The following is a 19,644-nucleotide window of genomic DNA, read 5'->3' on the forward strand; positions in this document are numbered from 1 at the left end:
TTTTGTTATTTGAATCTTTTCTTTTTTTTGTTAACCATGCTAATGGTTTGTCAATTTTATTTATCTTTTCAAAAAACCAACTTTTTGATTCATTGATATTTTGTATTATTTTTTGGGTTTCAATTTCATTAAATTCTGCTGTGATCTTAATGATTTCTTTCCATCTGCTAACTTTAGGTTTGGATTGTTCTTGTTTTTCTAGTTCTTTAAGGTGAAGTGTTAGGTTGTTCACTTGCCATCTTTCCATTCTTCTGAGGTGAGAATTTAGTGCAACAAATTTGCCCCTTAATACTGCTTTTGCAGTATCCCACAGGTTTTGGTATGAGGTATCATTATTTTCATTAGTTTCAATAAATTTTTGGATTTCCTGCTTGATTTCTTCTTGGACCCTTATGTCATTAAGTACAATGCTGTTTAATTTCCATGTGTTTGTATAGTTTCCAAAGTTTGGTTTCTTATTAATTTCTAGTTTTTTTTTTTTTTTTTTAAAGATGACCGGTAAGGGGATCTTAACCCTTGACTTGGTGTTGTCAGCACCACGCCCAGCCAGTTAGCGAACCGGCCATCCCTATGTGGGATCCAAACCTGGGGCCTTGGTGTTATTAGCACCGCACTCTACCAAGTGAGCCACGGGCCGGCCCTAATTTCTAGTTTTAATCCATTGTGGTCTGAGAAAATACGTGGGATAATTCCAATTTTTTTGAATTTATTGAGACTTGATTTTTGACCTAATATGTGATCTATCGTGGAGAATGATCCATGTGCTGATGAGAAGAATGAATATTCTGAGGTTGTTGGATGGAATGTTCTGTAGATATCTGCCAAGTCCAATTGGTCTAGAGTATTGTTAAGATCTTGTGTTTCTCTGCTAATTATTTGCCTAGTTGATCTGTCCAATATGGACATTGTCTAATATTGACAGTGGGGTGTTCAGTTCCCCTGCTATTATCTATTATGGTATTAGTGTCTATTTCCTTCTTTATGTCTAATAGAGTTTGTTTAATAAATCTGGCTGCTCCAACATTGGGTGCGTACATATTTATGATTGTTATGTCTTCTTGATGCATCAGTCCTTTTATCAGTCAGCTGTCCTGCAGGTTCAAGTGAACTCGGGAACGTTCCAGCGACACTATTCCTTACCAGAAATCGGTTAGGTATTTTTCCGAACTGGTGGCCGCCGAGATGGTATCTGCCTCCCGGTAACAGGAAGTTTACCGGGAGCCGGAGCCCAGGGTGTAGTGGAGTGAGAGTCGGCCCAGCCCGTACTTCCTTGCCCTCCCGACACTGGCTGGGGATGTCCCATGCCACCAGCCCCACCAGAGAGCCGCGGAAGGAGTGGGAGGGGTCACCGGCTCACAGGCCCCGGGAAGCCCCATGATGGGGCAAGCAAGTGGGAAGGCTCAGTGAGGGGCCGAGCTGGGCGAGGAGGATATGCCTGGCCGAGCCAGGCCGGAGCCGCCACCACCTGAAAAAATGGAGGCAGCCCCAGGGCTGGTGAGTGGCCCGGTGGGGCAGGAGGAAGCTGGGTGGGCGTCCGTCCCCCAAGCAGGGCTGGGCCGGAGGTCACTCATGGGGCTGGGCCTGCTGGGCAGCTCCCTCTCTGCCTCCACTTCGTAGCAGTCCCTGTCCTCGGCCGCCGCCACCTCGGGCTGCTCACTTGGTCCCGCGGCGCGGCTCGGGCACTCCCAGGAATCTTCTTTTATGCCGGCCTGAAACTTCGAATCCTGAATAGGGCAGCTGGCCGCTGCAGCTAAGAAACAGTTCTTTTCCTGCTCCACACTTCAAAGCTGTTGCCTGTAAATGAGGCAGCCTCTCCTGCCAAGGGCAAAGTGGCAGTCAGCTCCCACGACCGGCCACCAGCAGCGGTCCTCCCTTAAGAGATGGCAAGAGGAAGGTCCACAAGTTTCCTGGCTGCCTAAGGCCCAGTGGCCGCCTTTTCCACCTCAGCTACTCAGTGCCAGCCGCCGTAGCCACCGCCATCTTAGGATCCAGGCAATTCTGTTTTAATTGACAGATTATAATTGTATATGTTCATCAGCTAGAAAGTGATGTTTCAACACATATATACATTGTGAAATGAAAATATCAGACTGATTAACCTTCATTAAGTCGCATACTTATCATTTCATGGTGAGAACGTTTAAAATTTAATGTTACCAACTTTGAAATATACAATGCATTACTCTTAGTTATGTTCACTATGCTGTGCAATAAACCACAAGAACATACTCCATCTGACAATTTGAAAGTTTGAACCATTTCACCAACATGTCCACATTTACCTTGGACCCCCATTCTCACCCTCAGCTTCTGGTAACTTCCATTCTATTTTCTGTTTCTTTTAGATTGACTTTTTAATAGACCACATGGAAGTAAAATTATGTGGTATTTGTTATTTGTGCCTGGCTAATTTTCCTTAATATAATGTTCTCTAGATTCATCCATGTTGCCACAATTGGCAATTTTTTAAAAAGGCTGAGTAGAATTCCATTTTTTATATGCATGACATTTATTTTATCTATTCATTACTTGATGTGCACTTCTGTAGTTTTGATATGTTTGCTGTTGTAAATAATGATGCAGTGAACATTGCAATGGTGACATCTCTTTGACAAACTGATTTAAATTCATTTGAATGTATACTGAGAAGTGGGATTGTTAGATCTATGATAGTTTTATATTTAGCTCTTTGCCAAAAGTTTATGCTACTTTCCAAAACGGTGTTCTAACTTACACCCTCTCCTACAGTGTTTGAGTTTTCTGTTTTATTTACATGCTCATGAACAGTTATTTTTCATCTTTTTGATAATAACAATTCCAAGAGGAGTGATGTGTTCTCATTGTGGTTTTTAAATTGTGTTTCTCAGCATTAGTGAAGGTGAAGATTTTTTTCATACTTCTATTGGCCATTTCATCCATTTCATGTCTTCTGTTGAGAAAGGTCTATTCAGGTTCTTTGCTTTTATTTTATTTTATTTTTTTTTTTTTTGAGTAGGGTTATTTCTTTTTTTCTTATCAAGTATATTGAGTCCTTTATATGTTTTGGATGTCAACCACTTATCAGACATATAGTTTGCAAATATTTATTCTGAATCTGTGGTTGTCTCCTCACTTTGTTAATTGTTTCATTTTGTGTGCAGAAGTACAAGTTTCTCTAAATACCACTATGTACTTGTGATGTATTTATTGTCATTCAGTGGTCACTATAATTTCCAGTTAATGTAAAAGTTGTATCAATTGTGTATCAAAATTTCGTGTCTAACACAGGTGTGATTAATCCCATCTCATAGAAAAATGAGAGGTTGACTTTTTGGTTTGTTGCTCGAGGTCTCAGGCCAGCTGTAGAATTTGTCCATCATGCCATATTCCATTCTTCCATGGTAACCATGTTCTTGATTCTGGAAGCCAGGGTGGGTCTCTCTCATTAACCCCATTATGTCACTGACCTACCTGGCATGGGAGCCAGCCAACAGAAAAAAATCTCTTTATATTTAGTTCAATGTATTTTAGCCCAGGAGGTGCACACCTTGACTCCCTTCATTGGCTTTCATTGGGTTTATTTTTATTTATTTATTTATTTATTTTTAAGATAACCTGTAAGGGGATTTTAACCCTTGACTTGGTGTTGTCAGCACCACGCTCAGCCAGTGAGCGAACCGGCCATCCCTATATGGGATCCTAACCCGGGGCCTTGGTGTTATTAGCACCACACACTCCCGAGTGAGCCACAGGCCGGCCCTTTCATTGGGTTTATGTGTATTGGGAATTTGAAACCTACCTGAAGTGCACAAAGTCAAAGACAAGGTTGATTGACTTTCTTCACATTAAGAATTTTTACATATTCCTGTCAAAAGTGTCAGTTATATATCCTGTGCCCATATGTAGACAAACTACACGTAGCTTCAAGTCACGTTTCTATTTCTCAGTAAACCAGTGGGAACTAGCATGGAACTGACTGGCTTGGGATTCCAGCTTGTACACCCTCTCTCTTTTTTTTTTTTTTTTAGATCTGAGTGTCAGGTGGTTCTAGAACCTCTGGGCTCATGGTGAGAGCGTCTCAGGCCTCGTCTTTCTGCCTCGGAAGACCAGAATGTGAACAGTCCAGACACCAGGAGGTTTGGGAAGCACTCTGGACCAGGTCACAGGCAGTCAAGCTAAGGTTTTACCCAGTTTCAGGACCCTAGAAGTGTGTAATGGTTCTTCTTTCTTAAAACATTCCTTGGGTCTCGCTAAGATATTTTAAAAATTTTATTGAAAACAATTTCAAAAGGAGTCATCATGAGCAATATGTAGTAATATAACTAACACCTGGTTTAATTTCATTACATATAATAATTCAGAGATGGAAGATTTGTCTGTACTTGTATCATGCACATTTCTTTCTGTGGGTGGCATACCTCCATTTGGGCTTCTAAGTGTTTAGTCAGCTGGACAGGAAGCCATTGTGGATGGGGATATTTGACTGCTCTGTTATCAATACATAGTGAGTGTAAAGCTGATTACTGGAATATTCATTGGACTAGTCCCCACTCACTACATCAAAGGGTCAAGTGTGTTTGCCTGGTGAATTATGGGATTCTAAATTGGCTTCCTTTGGCAGATCTCTTGAACCACATATAGTATAGCCACTAATGAAGGAATGATAAGAAATCTAGGTGCTGCCCTATGAATTTTTTCAGATTCCACTGCAAAATCTATTGTGGAGCAATAGCAAAATATCTCTAGCCAGAACAGTCTTAGGTAATAGAATTTTCTTTATTATTAGCTCAGGAAGAGCTTGTCTATGTTATTGCTAACACTACATGCTGTGCCTGAGTAAATTCCTTTGTGGCAATTGAGATTCAGTTCCGTAAAATAAGAGAACAAGCCACAAGGCTAGTGCAAGCCTCACCTAGTTCTCCACTGTCATTTGATTTACATAATCAAATGCCTTTAAGTCTAGGTTATTGGCTTACAACTATTACACAACCTGGAATGGTCATGTTTCTGATATTTTTACTTTGCATTTCTTTTTTAACCTGTGCACTCATTATCTATTAAATCTGTGTAGAAATGCCATTCCTGACAAAATAATGTTTGTGAAGTCCTCTGAGATCATAACCAATACCTAAAAAACAGATAAATCAAACTTAAAGATAAAATCCACACAACTCAGGCTCCAAAGGAACTGTTTCAGGCCTCTACATTTCTCAAATGTAGTTAGAAGTCTCATGATGCTGACTTACAGTATTTCACTGCCCCCAATTTGAGAGCAGATCTACTGACTGGAACATGTTCATCCCAGCATCAAGGGACACATAAAATCTGCCATTAGACTTTTTTTATCCATGATGATTTCAAATAAAGCTCTTAATGAAAGGGGAAAATGAAAAGGTGATGAAATTAATTTATGAAAGACACAGAGAAAATAGACCCAGAAAAGGCAGAAAACGGGGGCTCATGCTTGCTTGTCTGAGGTAAGAATTTTTCCAAGGACCTTCTAAAACCCCATCAGAAATCCCTTCACATCTTCCATGCATCTCCAGCTTTGTACAAACACACATTTCTGTAACAAAGTTTGTCATTAAACATTGTTTGTCATTGCAGTAATTCAGATAAGATGTTCCAAAAAGAAACTGCCCAATAATGGCATCTCAGCAAATGAACTGAGGACAAATCTGACACTGAGCCTCTAAAACCAATGAACTGTTTCCAAGCAGCTTATGTGAACTTCTCCCTTAATGCCAATGAAAGCTTCTCTCACCCTTCCATTCTTCACAGAATGTGTTCATGGCTTGTGGTGGTGTGCATTCCAGATATTAACCCAATTTTATATTCATGAATAAACAACATATTTGGAGATTACTATTCTCTCCTGTATTTTTTTCTAAGTTAACAGAAGAAAAGTACCTTAACACGTTACACGCCACATATGACAACCCCAAAGCTAAAACCATCTCCAGTGGTGAAAAGTTTCAAACTTTTCCTGGAAGATCAGAAACAAGATCAAGATGTCCACCCTCCCCACCTTTATTCATCATAGTACTAAAATTTCTAGCCAAAGAAGCTGGGCCAAATATATATAAAAGACAACCAAATAGAAAATTTGGGCTATATGATCTATTTTCCTATTAATACAGTGATACAATGCAGGACTTCATATGAGTGTTTCTACTACACTACTTCTACCTTTTATATACGTAAATATTCTGGAACATATGTATGTTGCAATTAAACATTTTTCATCCAAATTTAAATAGAAAAAATACATAATTACACTTCTTGTGGTATACTGTTCCAGTAATGGTTCCAAATGACAAACCTTCTGGTATCCACACCCTCATGTAGTCCCCTCTGACCACTTGGGCTTTGCCACTGGATTATTTTGGCCAAGAGGACATCAGTAAATGTGATGCAAACATACATTTTAAAAATACCTGCTACTATGGCCTGCATTCTTAGTAGCATTCATATTTGGATGAAGCCTGGGGCTATTCTGTTGGAGCTAAAGGGAATAGCCAAGAGTCAGCACACACAGGACATGTAGCAAAGCCATCTTAAACCAACCTGCCTCAGTGAAGGCACAAGGTACCTACAACCTCATCTGTAATCCAGACAACACCAATCAAGGAATTTCCTAACTTAGCCCATCCCAAATTCTGATCCATAGAAAGATGATTAAATTAAATGATTCTTTTTAAGCCAATACATTTTTTGATGATTTCTTACACATGAAAGGCTGATATATCTAAGCATGTGAAAGTCAACATTTTTACCCATTTGAAGAGGGTGAGAAACAGTTTTCAATTATATGCCAAATACACTAAATGGAAATTTATAAGCACATGTAGAAGTTTTGAAAGCCAGAAAAAAATCAACTGAATAAACTTCAGTGTGGTTGAAGCTATGTGCATAAAACAAAAGCAGTTTTTTGGAGATTAAAATAATGTGTTTTAAAAGTTTTACATCAGGGCCGGCCCGTGGCTCACTTGGGAGAGTGTGGTGCTGATAACACCAAGGCCCTGGGTTCAGATCCCATATAGGGATGGCCGGTTAGCTCACTGGGTGAGAATGGTGCTGACAACACCAAGTCAAGGGTTAAGATGCCCTTACCAGTCATCTTAAAAAAAAAGAAAGAGTTGTACATCATAACATAATTCTGATACTTATGTGGGAGCGCTATACTGTTTTATTTACTTTTTATGGGTTTTGAGCAGAAATGTGATGCAGTCTGATTTTCCCATTTCAAATAATGTAAACTAGGATTATTATTATCCTGCACAATTTATGATTTTTAAGAATAACTGACATTAGGGAAAAACACTTGTTATCAACCCTTTATATTCACATAATCTCCAGAAAGTGTTGGGATTAAAAATAGATATGGATGTTTAAAATAAGGCATTTTTAAAGCAATGTATTTAAGTTGACTTCGGTGTAAGAAAAATGATATCGAGTTTTCTTCAATGTCACAAAAATGATGGCAAAAATAAACATGTGTTTTGAGTTAATTGTGGCAAAACTCATAACACTAATCAAAAGCAGAAAGGCCTCAGGATGGATGGGTCACAAGCACATCTCTAGATGACAAATTGGGTGACAGCCTAGGTTTAAGAGATCTCAATCTCTAAAAACAACCATTGAAGGGAAATTTAAAAACTAGATGTGTGAAAATTAAAAATAAATAAATAATAGAAGTGTGTTTAGAGAGCACTGTAGAAAGAATTTCTTTCATGTGACAGAGTATCAATCAACCCCAATGCACATCTTCAAGACCTCTCCAATAAGTAACACTTTCTAGGCTCTTGTCTATCATCAGTCAGACTCACCTCTCCCTTCTGCAAATTTGTTCAAACCTTCCAATATCAAAAAGTCATTGATAATTTACAGAAGTTGTAGTATCACTCAACTCTTGTTCACTATAGGCAGTATAATCAGTAATTGCTTGGTACATGGAAAGATAGGGTCTTGCCCTCTCTGAAGCTCTTTTTCCTCTTCTCTGAGTGTTAGTGAGAGGGTTCAGGCCTTAGGAGTGTTCTTTCATGTGAAATGTCTATTCATAAGATGACTTCCTTCAAACTTTGTAAACCTCCTTTACTCCAAAGTAAACCAGACCAACATCTAGAACCCAAATTTCTTTCCTTGGAGTCACTGTCCAGGGGGACTAGATCCTGTATAAACTTTGTGACTCAAACCAGGAATGCTAAACAGAATGCACAGTACTAGAGGGGAACAGAGATTTCACTTGCTGAATAGACACCAAGAAACCACACAAACACAACTGCCACTTAGTAACTCTTGGTGTAAACACACTTCATAGTGATTTCTCTAGTACTGCTAATATACTCAACAACTTATAGATGGGTAAACTGTTATTTAGGATAGTAACATTTCCCACATCTTTCAGTGTCAGAGCTGTAATGAGAACTCACACTACAGACCTCCAATATGCACACTGTCTGAAGAAAGCCTTCCCCTGCTCAGCTTAAGGAACCAGAAGACAAAAGCACCTGGTGTCCTGGCAGTACACATTCTTCTGATAAAGGAATCACTGAATTCACAGCTCAAGCGACACCTTTTGCAGACCCGGATCTGCAGACGCCAATGCTAGTGTTGGCCGCCTGTCCTGGCCTGGACCCTTAGCTCAATGGTATGTCAGGTCTGGGCCAAACAAGGTCCACAAAGGTTTCTACTTCACCAAGTGGTGGGACACACATCCCACTCCCCAGGGTTCCCTGAGGTCCTCAGGGGCTCCTCTTTCATTCTCATGTTTACCTTCAGAGACAAAGAACCCAACCCCACAGCCTACAGAGCAGTGTTGGAGAGCTGCAGGGTCTGAAATGTCCTGACAGAACATGGATGAAGCAGCACATATGCAGAAGAAATAAAGATCTTTTTTCAAGGTCTTCTGCTGATGACATCATTGCAGGAAAAAAACATTTCCACAGGCCTCTGCTCCAGTCCCTTATATACCAAAGGTGGAAGTTTTGTTTGTTTCACTGGGAGTGAATCCTGCTGCCTGTAGACCAGGACCTGGTGGTCAGTACTGGTTTCTGCTCACATGACAGCATGTGAAATTCTTCTTTATTAAGTCCTGGTTTGACAACCTGACACATTTCGGGATGAATGGGGAAAATTGGAATGTGGGCAAAGCAGTTGATGATATTAAATATTAGATTAATTTTTTATGTTTGGATAAAGGTATTGTTGTAGAACACACAATGGATTATATTACTCAGTTGAAAACTCTTCTCTAGTGGATAATGTGTATTAGAATAAAATACCAGGGAAACGTGCACTGTATATTTCTTGTTCTAATTTACACTCTAGTTTCTAAACATTATTTGCCCAGACTCCCAAGCTCCATCCACCTGTCCATCTATTTGTCTGTGAAATCTGTACTTATTTAATTCTTATTATTATTTTGTGTGTGGGGGGGCAGGGAACCTGATCTTTGTGTTTCCTTCCCTGGTTTATGCCAGAAACTAGGCAAAGATTCTCACACAAGTGTTTCTCAGAGCTCCTGCTGCTACTGCTCTTCCTCCTCCAACATGGCCTTTTTGAGTTATCCAGGTTGATATGGACTTGTGTAAAATAAAGATTAAAATAAAAAAAAACAACATGATGTTTCAGGGTGAGTGAGTAGGTGTGAGAGGGCTTACTCTTTTTTAACACTGATCCCTGGTTTTACATTTTTCTAGTGTAGATGTATGTTCTGCCATGTTTTAATTCCTGTGTTTCTTCGGATCCTACAATTGCTCCTGAGTGACTATCCTACAAATATAGGAAACTCAGCCTTGATCTACCCAGAGAGATTTTGACTCAGACTTTATCATCTAAAGGCTCTCTTCCTCAGACTCCTGGATCCCAAGCTCTAACTTAAAGATCTGTTGATGTGATATCTTGGTTTTATTAAATACGTGAAGACTGGCAGGTGTTAAGTCAGGGTGAATCAGTGACTGATAGTCTATCCCCTAAGATGTGGATTGTCATTTCCTCTTTGTGGGCCTCAGTCTTCTGTCCATAATAGTGGGAACAGTAATACACATTTGGATGTGTAGAACTCACCCTGAGCCCATTTTTGTAATATAAAGTCCATGAATGAAATTCCTTTTCTCTCTCTATTAAGAACAGGAGTCTCTTGAATGATAACTAAGTCTTTCCACACTGGCCCTGTGTTGTAGTTTTCATTGTTCGAGTTTACAATTCTTTTGTTTCTGTTACTCATGTTTTCCTTTTGGTATTATTGTATGTAAAATTGTTTTCTCATGTTATTTATGACTATTTCTTATGTACAGAAAGTTTATTAATTTTTGTACATTGATCTTCTATCCTATTACTTTCATGAAGCTGTTCATTAGTTTTCATAGCTTTTAGTGAACTCCTTGCAATTTTCTAGATACAAGATCATGTCATCTGTGAATAAACATGATTATACTTCCTTTCCAATGTAGATGCTTTTTATTTATTTCTATTGCCAAATTGTCCTGGCTAGCACATCTACTACAGCAATAAGTAGATGTGATGAGAATGGATATACTAATCTTGTTCCTGATCTCAGAAAATAAGTATACTGGCTTTCGCTATGAAGCATGATGTTAGCTGTGGGGTTTTTGTTTGTTGTGAGTTTGTTTGTATTTTAATGCCCTTTATCTGTTGTTGATGTTTCTTTCTATTCCTATGTTAAGTGTTTTTGCCATAAAAGTGTGCTATGAAGCATGATGTTAGCTGTGGGGTTTTTGTTTGTTGTGAGTTTGTTTGTATTTTAATGTCCTTTATCTGTTGTTGATGTTTCTTTCTATTCCTATGTTAAGTGTTTTTGCCATAAAAGTGTATTAAATTTTGTCAAATTCATTTTCTGCATGTATTGAGATGGTCGTGTGGTTTTGTTTGTTATTATATTGATATTGTATGTTATGTTCAATCATTTTTAGCTTTTAACCAATATTCTATTTCTGAGAATTTAACTTGGTCACGAGGAATAATTATTTTATATGTTTCTGAGTTCCATTTGGTTGTATTGTTTTTGAAGGATTTTGTATCTATACTTACAAGGGAAACTGGTTTGAATTTTTTTTTCCTTGTAATATCTCAGTATGCTTTTGGTATCATAGTAAAACTGCCTTATGTAATGAATGTAAAAGTGTCTCTACTGTGTTTCTATTTTTTAGACAGTTTGAGCAGACTTTTTATTAAATCTTCTCCAAATGCTTAGTAGAATTAAATAGTGAAGTTTCTGAACAAAAACTTTTCATTGTGTATAGTAGTTTATTATCATTAAAACACTTGTAATAGGTATACTCAGATTATTTATTATTTTCTTGAGAAAGTTTCAGTAGTTTCAGACTTTCTAGGAATTTCTCCATTTTATCTAAATTATCTAACATATTGGCATACAATCCTGCACAATGTTCTTCTCTAATATTTTCTTTATTTTTGTAAGTTTGGTAGTAATGACGTCTTTAATTTTTGATTTTAGTTATTTGATTCTTCTCTATCTTCATTTTTTTCCCTTTTTCCTTGGACTAGCTGAAGACTTGTCATTTTTTTTTTTATCTTTTATTAACCTACTTTTAATGTTATTGTTATTCTTTATTGTCTTTTATTTCCCATTCATTGCTTTTGTGTGTGTGTGATTTTCTTTTCTTTTCTTTTCTTATGCTTACTTTAGATTCTGTTTGCCTTACTATGTTCAGTATATTTTGGGGGAAGCTTAAGTCGTTATTTTGAGGTCATTGTTTCTTTTCTTTCTTTTTTTTTTTTTCTTTTTGTCTTTTTTACTGACCGGTAATGGGATCGCAACCCTCGGTGTCGTGCCCGTACCGGGGACCGGCAACAGGATCGCAACCCTCGGTGCTGCGCCCGCACCACGCTCAGCCAGTGAGCGGGAACCGGTCTCCACATGGGATCCAAACCCTCGGTGGGAGTGCCACTGCGCTCCTAAGCGGCGCACTCTCCAGTGTGCCACCGGGCCGGCCCCATTGTTTCTTTTTAATATATGTATTCACATGTATAAATTAACTTCTAGTCACTGCTTTAGCAGACTTCCAAACTTTTTTTTTTTTCTTTTTTGTCTTTTTTCGTGTCTGGCAACGGATCGCAACCCTCAGTGTCATGCCCGTACCGGACTGGGACCGGTAACGGGATCGCAACCCTCGGTGTCGTGCCCGTACCGGGGACCGGCAACAGGATCGCAACCCTCGGTGCTGCGCCCGCACCACGCTCAGCCAGTGAGCGGGAACCGGTCTCCACATGGGATCCAAACCCTCGGTGGGAGTGCCACTGCGCTCCTAAGCGGCGCACTCTCCAGTGTGCCACCGGGCCGGCCCCATTGTTTCTTTTTAATATATGTATTCACATGTATAAATTAACTTCTAGTCACTGCTTTAGCAGACTTCCAAACTTTTTTTTTTTTCTTTTTTGTCTTTTTTCGTGTCTGGCAACGGATCGCAACCCTCAGTGTCATGCCCGTACCGGACTGGGACCGGTAACGGGATCGCAACCCTCGGTGTCGTGCCTGTACCGGGAACCGGCAACAGGATCACAACCCTCAGTGTCGCGCCCGTACCGGACTGGGACCGGCAACGGGATCGCAACCCTCGGTGTTGCTCCCACACCTCGCGCAGCCAGTGAGCGGGAACTGGTCTGTATGTGGGATCCGAACCCTTGGCGGGAGCACCACCGCGCTCCCAAGCGGCGCACTGTAGCAGTGCGCCACCAGGCCAGCCCCAGACTTCCAAACTTTTAAATTCTTTTTTATTGATAAATAAACACTTCATTCATTATAAAATGTTCCTCATTTTCTCTAATGAATTTTTACGTTTTTTTTTTCTTCAGAAGATGACTGGTAGGGGATCTTAACCCTTGGCTTAGTGTTGTCAACACCAGGCTCTCCCAAGTGAGCTAACTAGCCATCCCTATATAGGATCTGAACCCACGGCCTTGGTGTTATCAGCACCACACTCTCCCAAGTGAGCCACAGGCCGACCCTGAATTTTTATATTTTAAAATCTATTTTGTTTTGTTTTCCAACAGATCTGATCACTGTTTATAGGTACCAGTTAGTGTAGGGTACATCTGCTTGATACAAATAGAGGAACTAAGCTTCAAGGGACTCTAATTTTTATTCTTTTTTCTTTTTTTAAATGACTGCCGGTAAGGGGATCTTTACCCTTGACTTGTCAGAACCACGCTCTCCCAAGTGAGCTAACCAGACATCCTTATATAGGGTTCCAAACACTTGGCCTTGGTGTTATCAGCGTCACACTCTCCCAAGTGAGCCATGGGTCAGCCACAAAGGGACGGTAATTTTTAATTGCTTCTAGAAGAAATCATTGCAAGGCTTAAAACAGCAGAAATTTATTCTTCCACAATTTGGAAGAAGAGAAGTCCAAAATCAGTGTCATTGGACTAATATCAAACACAGATGGGGAGATGACAGCAGTGTGCAACACCTCCAAAATTTTAAGTGGAGGGCATTTGGAGACCACTGAACCCAGACAGAGCTAGGTGAAGAGCTAGGGCTGAGTCTAGATGGAGAGGAGGAGAAAGAGTACAGCCCAGTTGGAGCACTTCACCTGCGACTTTGATTAGGCACACAAAACATTTCCAAGCTGCATAGAGTCCTGTAGTGTTCCGATTATTGCTCTCTTCCTCTTTTGCAAGCATCTCGATCTTCCCCCCACAACACCCACTCGCACACCCACAATGCACATGGGGTACTGTATTTATCCAAACACTCTGGAGGAGTGACTTCCTTTTCTACATTTTAAAAAAATCTTAACTCAGTGGTTGCAGAGAAGAGAACATATTTCTCACTCACCTTTATGTTCAGGTCAAAAAGGGGTGTGTGTTGCTGCTCACAGTGACTCAGGGACCGAGGCTGTTTATGGCTCTGAACTCTTAGAGTTACTTCATCTGGAGCACATTTCAGGTTGCACACTGGTTCTGTGCTTTATTGGAGGTGATTCATGGGCCATAACTAGTCTTCTGACCCTGCATAACTGTAAGGGAGCATAGAAACATGGGGATGGGATGGAAAATTTATCTCCATGGTTTCAATACAATTAGCATGTTCACAGCCCATAACAGGGGTTGTCTACTATCCCAAATCAAGTCAGAAATCAATTTCTGAACTCCTAAATTCTTGGAAAAGTAATTCCTCAAGAAAGATAAAGCTAGACATTAGTCATATTGGTAAGGACAGATCTTCATCAGTAATAAACTATGATAGTAGGAAAAATAGTGAAATATACTCAACTTCAATTTGTACAAAAGAGACTGGACATTTTAAAGAGAGTATCAGAAATGATAGAGCAGCCAAGGGATCAGTCCCATCTGGGCTGTGAATAACTGCAAAAGCAGGAAGGCGGTTGGCTCATGTAAAAGGAAACTGAAATTCTTACCTCTGCTTTATCACTATTTTTTCTATCTTTCTGGTAAACCCTTTGCTTTCTCTGTTGTCAGGTGATATTCAAGACTTACTCCTTCCATCAGCCTGTGAGCCATTTATTGAGGAAGAGTATGAGGAAGTACTGATTGTAGGAATGAGACAGATGGGAGACAGTGCACAAACCAAAAGTGAGAAGAAAGAAACAGTACAGTGGTAACAATTCACTTTTGAAGTATTCTGTTCACATCCTCCAGGTCCTGGCTCCCCAGTGCCTCATTCATACTGCATGGGAATATACAAGTCAGAGAGGGAGAAAGCATTTAGTTCTTAAGAGGAGAGGCATTAAGAGTCAGGGTGAAGGTGAAGAAATAAAGAGTTCTGAGGAGAGAATGGAGAGCTCCTGATAAGGATGAATGGAGAACTTCTGTGGCACATCTGAGTAACCCAAGTTGCCCTGCATTGTCAGGCACCTGAGGCTCTTCTCTTTCACCTTATTGTCAACATTTACTCATGGTGACTCCACTCCCCAAATTCTATCTGAATATTGTATGCTGGTGCATTTGGGCTGAGATTTTTATTTTAGGCCTGTGGCCAAAGAGCAGTGAGCGATTGCAGCACAGGATACAAAAGAGTCTCTCTTTCTCTCCCTCTCTGTGTCTCTCTCTTTCTCTCTCTCTCTCACACACACAGGCACACAAGCACAGTTGAAAATAAGACTTCTTTTTACAGACAGATTTGTGTGATGACCACATTAGAAGGAAGTGGCAACTTGGTGAACACATTTCAAAGGCAAAAAGAGTGACTAAAAATAATTTGTGGTTTTCAGATATTGTTGAAATTCATCCTGTGGTAAGAAATACATTTCATATTACATCCATATATCCTTGAAAAATTGAAGCACATTATCACACATGACAAACTTAAATTTACAGAGTATGATACTGTTTGATATATTATTTTACATTACATTTCAATTAAAATATTTATCTGATGTAAACAACATGCTCCACAATCATAAATGGGTCAAATAAATCAAAAGAGACATTCAAAAATACATTAATATGACTCAAAATGAAAATACAATGTACAAAATTTGGAAGACAAAGTGAAGCTTAGAGGAAAGTCTATAGATGTAAACATTTATATTAAAAAAGAACAATCTCAAGTAAGTAACCTAAACTTACACATGAAGACACTGGAAGAGGAAGAGCAAGTAAAATTTAAAGTAAGCATGGGGCCGGCCCGGTGGCGCACTGCTAAAGTGCGTTGCTTGGGAGCGCGGCGGCGCTCCCACTGAGGGTTCGGATCCCACATACAGACCGGTTCCCGCTCACTGGCTGAGCGAGGGGCGGGTGCAGCACCGAGGGTTGCGATCCCGTTGCCGGTCCTGGTCCGGTACGGGTGCAACACTGAGGGTTGCGGTCCGTTGCTGGACACACAAAAAAGGAAAATATAAAAAATAAAATAAATAAAGTAAGCAGAAGGAAGAAAAGAACCATGGTTGCTGGCTAGCCCATGGCTCACTTGGGAGAGTGTGGTGCGGATAACAACAACGCCAAGTGTTTGGATCCCTATATAAGGATGTCTGGTTAGCTCACTTGGGAGAGCGTGGTTCTGACAACAAGTCAAGGGTAAAGATCCCCTTACCGGTGATCATTTAAAAAAAGAAAAAAGAATCATGGTTGCAGGAGATATCATTGAAACAGATAATGGGAAAAGAAAAAAGAATAGAATACCAAAATTAGGCTCATGAGAGATTAAAGAAACTGATAAATCCTTACCTAGACCAGAGAGAGAGAAAGAGAGAGAAGACAAAAATAACTAAATAAGAAGTTAAAGAGGAGACATTACTACCATCCTCACACATAAAACTATTTAGAGAAGAATAATATGAAGAATGACATGTTAATATATTAGATAATGTACATGAAATGGAAAAATTCCTACAAACAGATTGCAAAAGCGGAGTTAAGAAAAAAATTAATCATCATAATAGACCTAGTACAGGTGAAGTGATTGTATTAACAATGAAAAACCACTACATAACAAGAAAGGATCATGTTCAAAAACTTTAATGATAAATACTAACAAACATTTGGATATTTACCATCAACTGTTCCCAAATTCTCTTGAAGATAACCATTGTAGAGATCCTTTTCCACTCATTGCCGGCATCAGTATTACCATGATACCAAGATTCTACAAAGACATTACAAGGAAAGAAAACTTCATAAGAATGCACCTTATGAGTATAGTAGCAAAATTTGATAAAAATATAAAAGTAAATAGAACCAAGCAACATATAAAAATAATTATATCCCATGTCAATGTTTCATATACCCAGAACTACATATTTGGTTAATAGAAAAAAATTGCATATTATGATACACTATATCAATAAAATAATAAACAAAACCAGACGACAAGTCAATAGATGGACAAAACAAATTTGACAAAATCCAACATCCTTCTATGAAGAAAATATTCAACAAAGTAGGAATAGAAGGGAACATCCTCAAACTGATGAAGAGCATATGAAAAATCCACCGCTCACACTATTTTTAATGGTGAAAGTTAATATGCTTATTTTCTAAGATTAGGAACAAGATAAACAATCCATTCTTGAGACACCTTTTCATCATTGTACTAGACAGAAAAACTGGCAGCAAGTAAATAAAAGGCATCTAGATTGGAGAGAAAGTAAAATTTTCTGTATTTTCAGTTGACATGTTTTTGTATGTAGAAAACCATAAGGAATTAATGAAAAACTGTTAGAGTTCTGAAAAGTAACAAAAGATCAATATACAAATACCAATTGTATTTATGTACACAAAAATAACTAATCAAAATATAAAATTGAAGAAACAATTCTAGTTACAGTAGAATCAAAATAAAATCCATAGAAATAAGTTTAACAATAGAAGTGTATAATTGAACACGTAAAGCTACAATAGATGGCTAATGTGGAAACACTTAGGCATCATCCCTGAGCCTCATCTCCTTGGAGGAGAGAACTTTACCTTCATAGGTGAAGAAAGGGGATTGCATTATTGTTCTTTATGTTAACAGATGTGGACTCAGGGTGAGGTCTGCACATCCAAATGTGTATTACTGTCTCCACTTTTATGGACATGAGGCAGACTTACAAAGAGAGGGAGTGACAAATTGTATCCAAAGTGTGAAAGTTCAGGCAGTGTCTCCTGCCACCCAATCCCTGCCAATCATCCTATGTTTAAAGGATTCCCACATACCATACCAATAATTGTTTAAGAGAGAGGCATGGGATTTAGGAATTCAAGGTTGGGGGCCTATAGATTCTAAAGTGCAAGACAAGTGGGCTGTGGGAAGATCAAGGCTGAGTTCCCTGGATCTGCAATTAGAATCACTGAGGGGAAGTTGAAGAATCAAAGAAAACACAGGAATTTGAACAAGGCATGAAATACATTAGGAAAAGAGAAAACCAAAGATAGGTTTTAGACATGACCACAGCCTCTCACACATCCCATCCACACACCCCCAATGTTCACCCTTCTTTTACTCTGCGCCACATTCTAACACTCAAGCCCAAATCAACTCTGATTACTCAAGCTAGGCATTTTTGCATTTTTTGTGGGTTTTCTTTGTTTGTTTGGTGTCTGGCCAGTAATGGGATCTGAACTCTTGATGTTTGTGTTATCAGCACCATGTTCTCCCAAGTGAGCTAACTAGCCAGCACTAGTTCCTGTTTTAAGAGGAACCTCAACAGCAGAAACTTTGATAAACCCATGTAAAGATCTCTTTGCCTATTTTGATGCAGAAACCATAGAAGAAAAGGTAAAGTTCATGTCCAACACACACGCACAAATACATCCCAAATTACTAAAATTTAATTTAATAAAGGGACAGATGGATTAATGGAACATGGGAATTTCTGGGCAATTAATTATCAGACCCTGCAAGCATAAATTGGCACAAGGATAAGAATCTACCCTGTGACCCTGCTATTTTATTTCACTATACACTAGAGCAGTTTTTCTAACTGTGTAATACAATGCATTGAGACTCACAAATTAGTTTACTTGATGAGAACAAACATTTCTTAATGTTTTGAAAGAAAATTACCCTGTCAATTTTTAAAAACATTTAAAATAAAATGGAGATATGATTTCTTTTCTTCTTTTTTAATTGAATCATAATTGATAATACATATTTTTGGGATTCAGTGTTGACATATGTTGATCAAATCAATATTACTAGTATGTATATTGTTACAAATTGTACTTCTTCTTTATGCCCCTTGTCCAATCCATCCCTATCCCCCTTTCACTCCTCCTTCCCACCACTGATAACCCTAGATATCTTCTCTCCCACTGAAAGAGTAATGGTTTCTTTGTTGATTTGTTGCCTATAGGATCTGTCCAATGCTGAAAGGTGTGTTCAGGTCCCCCCATATTATCACAGAACAGATGCTTCTTTTGTCACTCTGGAATGGGCTTTGTGGAGAGAGACATCCTCTTCTTTTCTTTGGTCTCTGCTGGTGACTCTCCTTGTGTCAATGCACTCCAGTGGCTGGTGGACCATCTCCGTGGTGGTTGTGTTGTCTAATCGCTTTTGTGGCAGCCGTGATTAGTGTGGTGGCTGTGGTGGGCCACCCACATGGAGGTGATATTTTTGGCATGCTCCTTGGCCCTGGTTTTGTGCCTGGTCATTGGCAAGGGGCCTAGTCCCCGGATCCAGGACCTGGGCGCTGGGCAGGGCCTCAAGGCACTGGTGGTGTGCCTGGTTGTGGGTGTGGAGTCTGGTACCTGGCTCCATACCCTGGGTCCCTGGGTGGGCCCCAAGGCTCTGGTGGTGTGCTTGGGCCAGTACTAATTTTTTGTCCTTAGCTTACTTCTAAAATGGTAGAACTTCCTGTGGGAACCAGTACTTGAGCTCTGTGGTTGAGCTAAATTGCTGCTTTGCTGCTGTTTCCCTAGGAGAGGCTTTGTGTGCAGCTCAGGGTTTAATGGTTGACCTTGTAGGTACTTCTGGTGCTCCAGAGACCCAGTGTACTTTCGTTGTGTAGAAACTCTGATCTGGGCCTGTGTCTTTTCATCAAACTGCACCCCCATGCAATTCTGCATTCCTGACCAATCTTCTCTGAGTGGTCCTGTGCTGATTGGGGGATGGTTCGGCTGTCCTTGCTGTGTCTCAGTGTTCTCTCGGTGGGCCCATCTCCCCCAATGCCCATGCTCCAAACACTTTTCATGGGATTGGCCCTGTGCCAGTCCCTTGCAATGACTCACTAGCTTCTG

This window comes from Galeopterus variegatus, unplaced genomic scaffold (assembly GCF_000696425.1).
Source record: "Galeopterus variegatus unplaced genomic scaffold, G_variegatus-3.0.2 Scaffold10205, whole genome shotgun sequence".
In the NCBI taxonomy this organism is placed as follows: domain Eukaryota; kingdom Metazoa; phylum Chordata; class Mammalia; order Dermoptera; family Cynocephalidae; genus Galeopterus; species Galeopterus variegatus.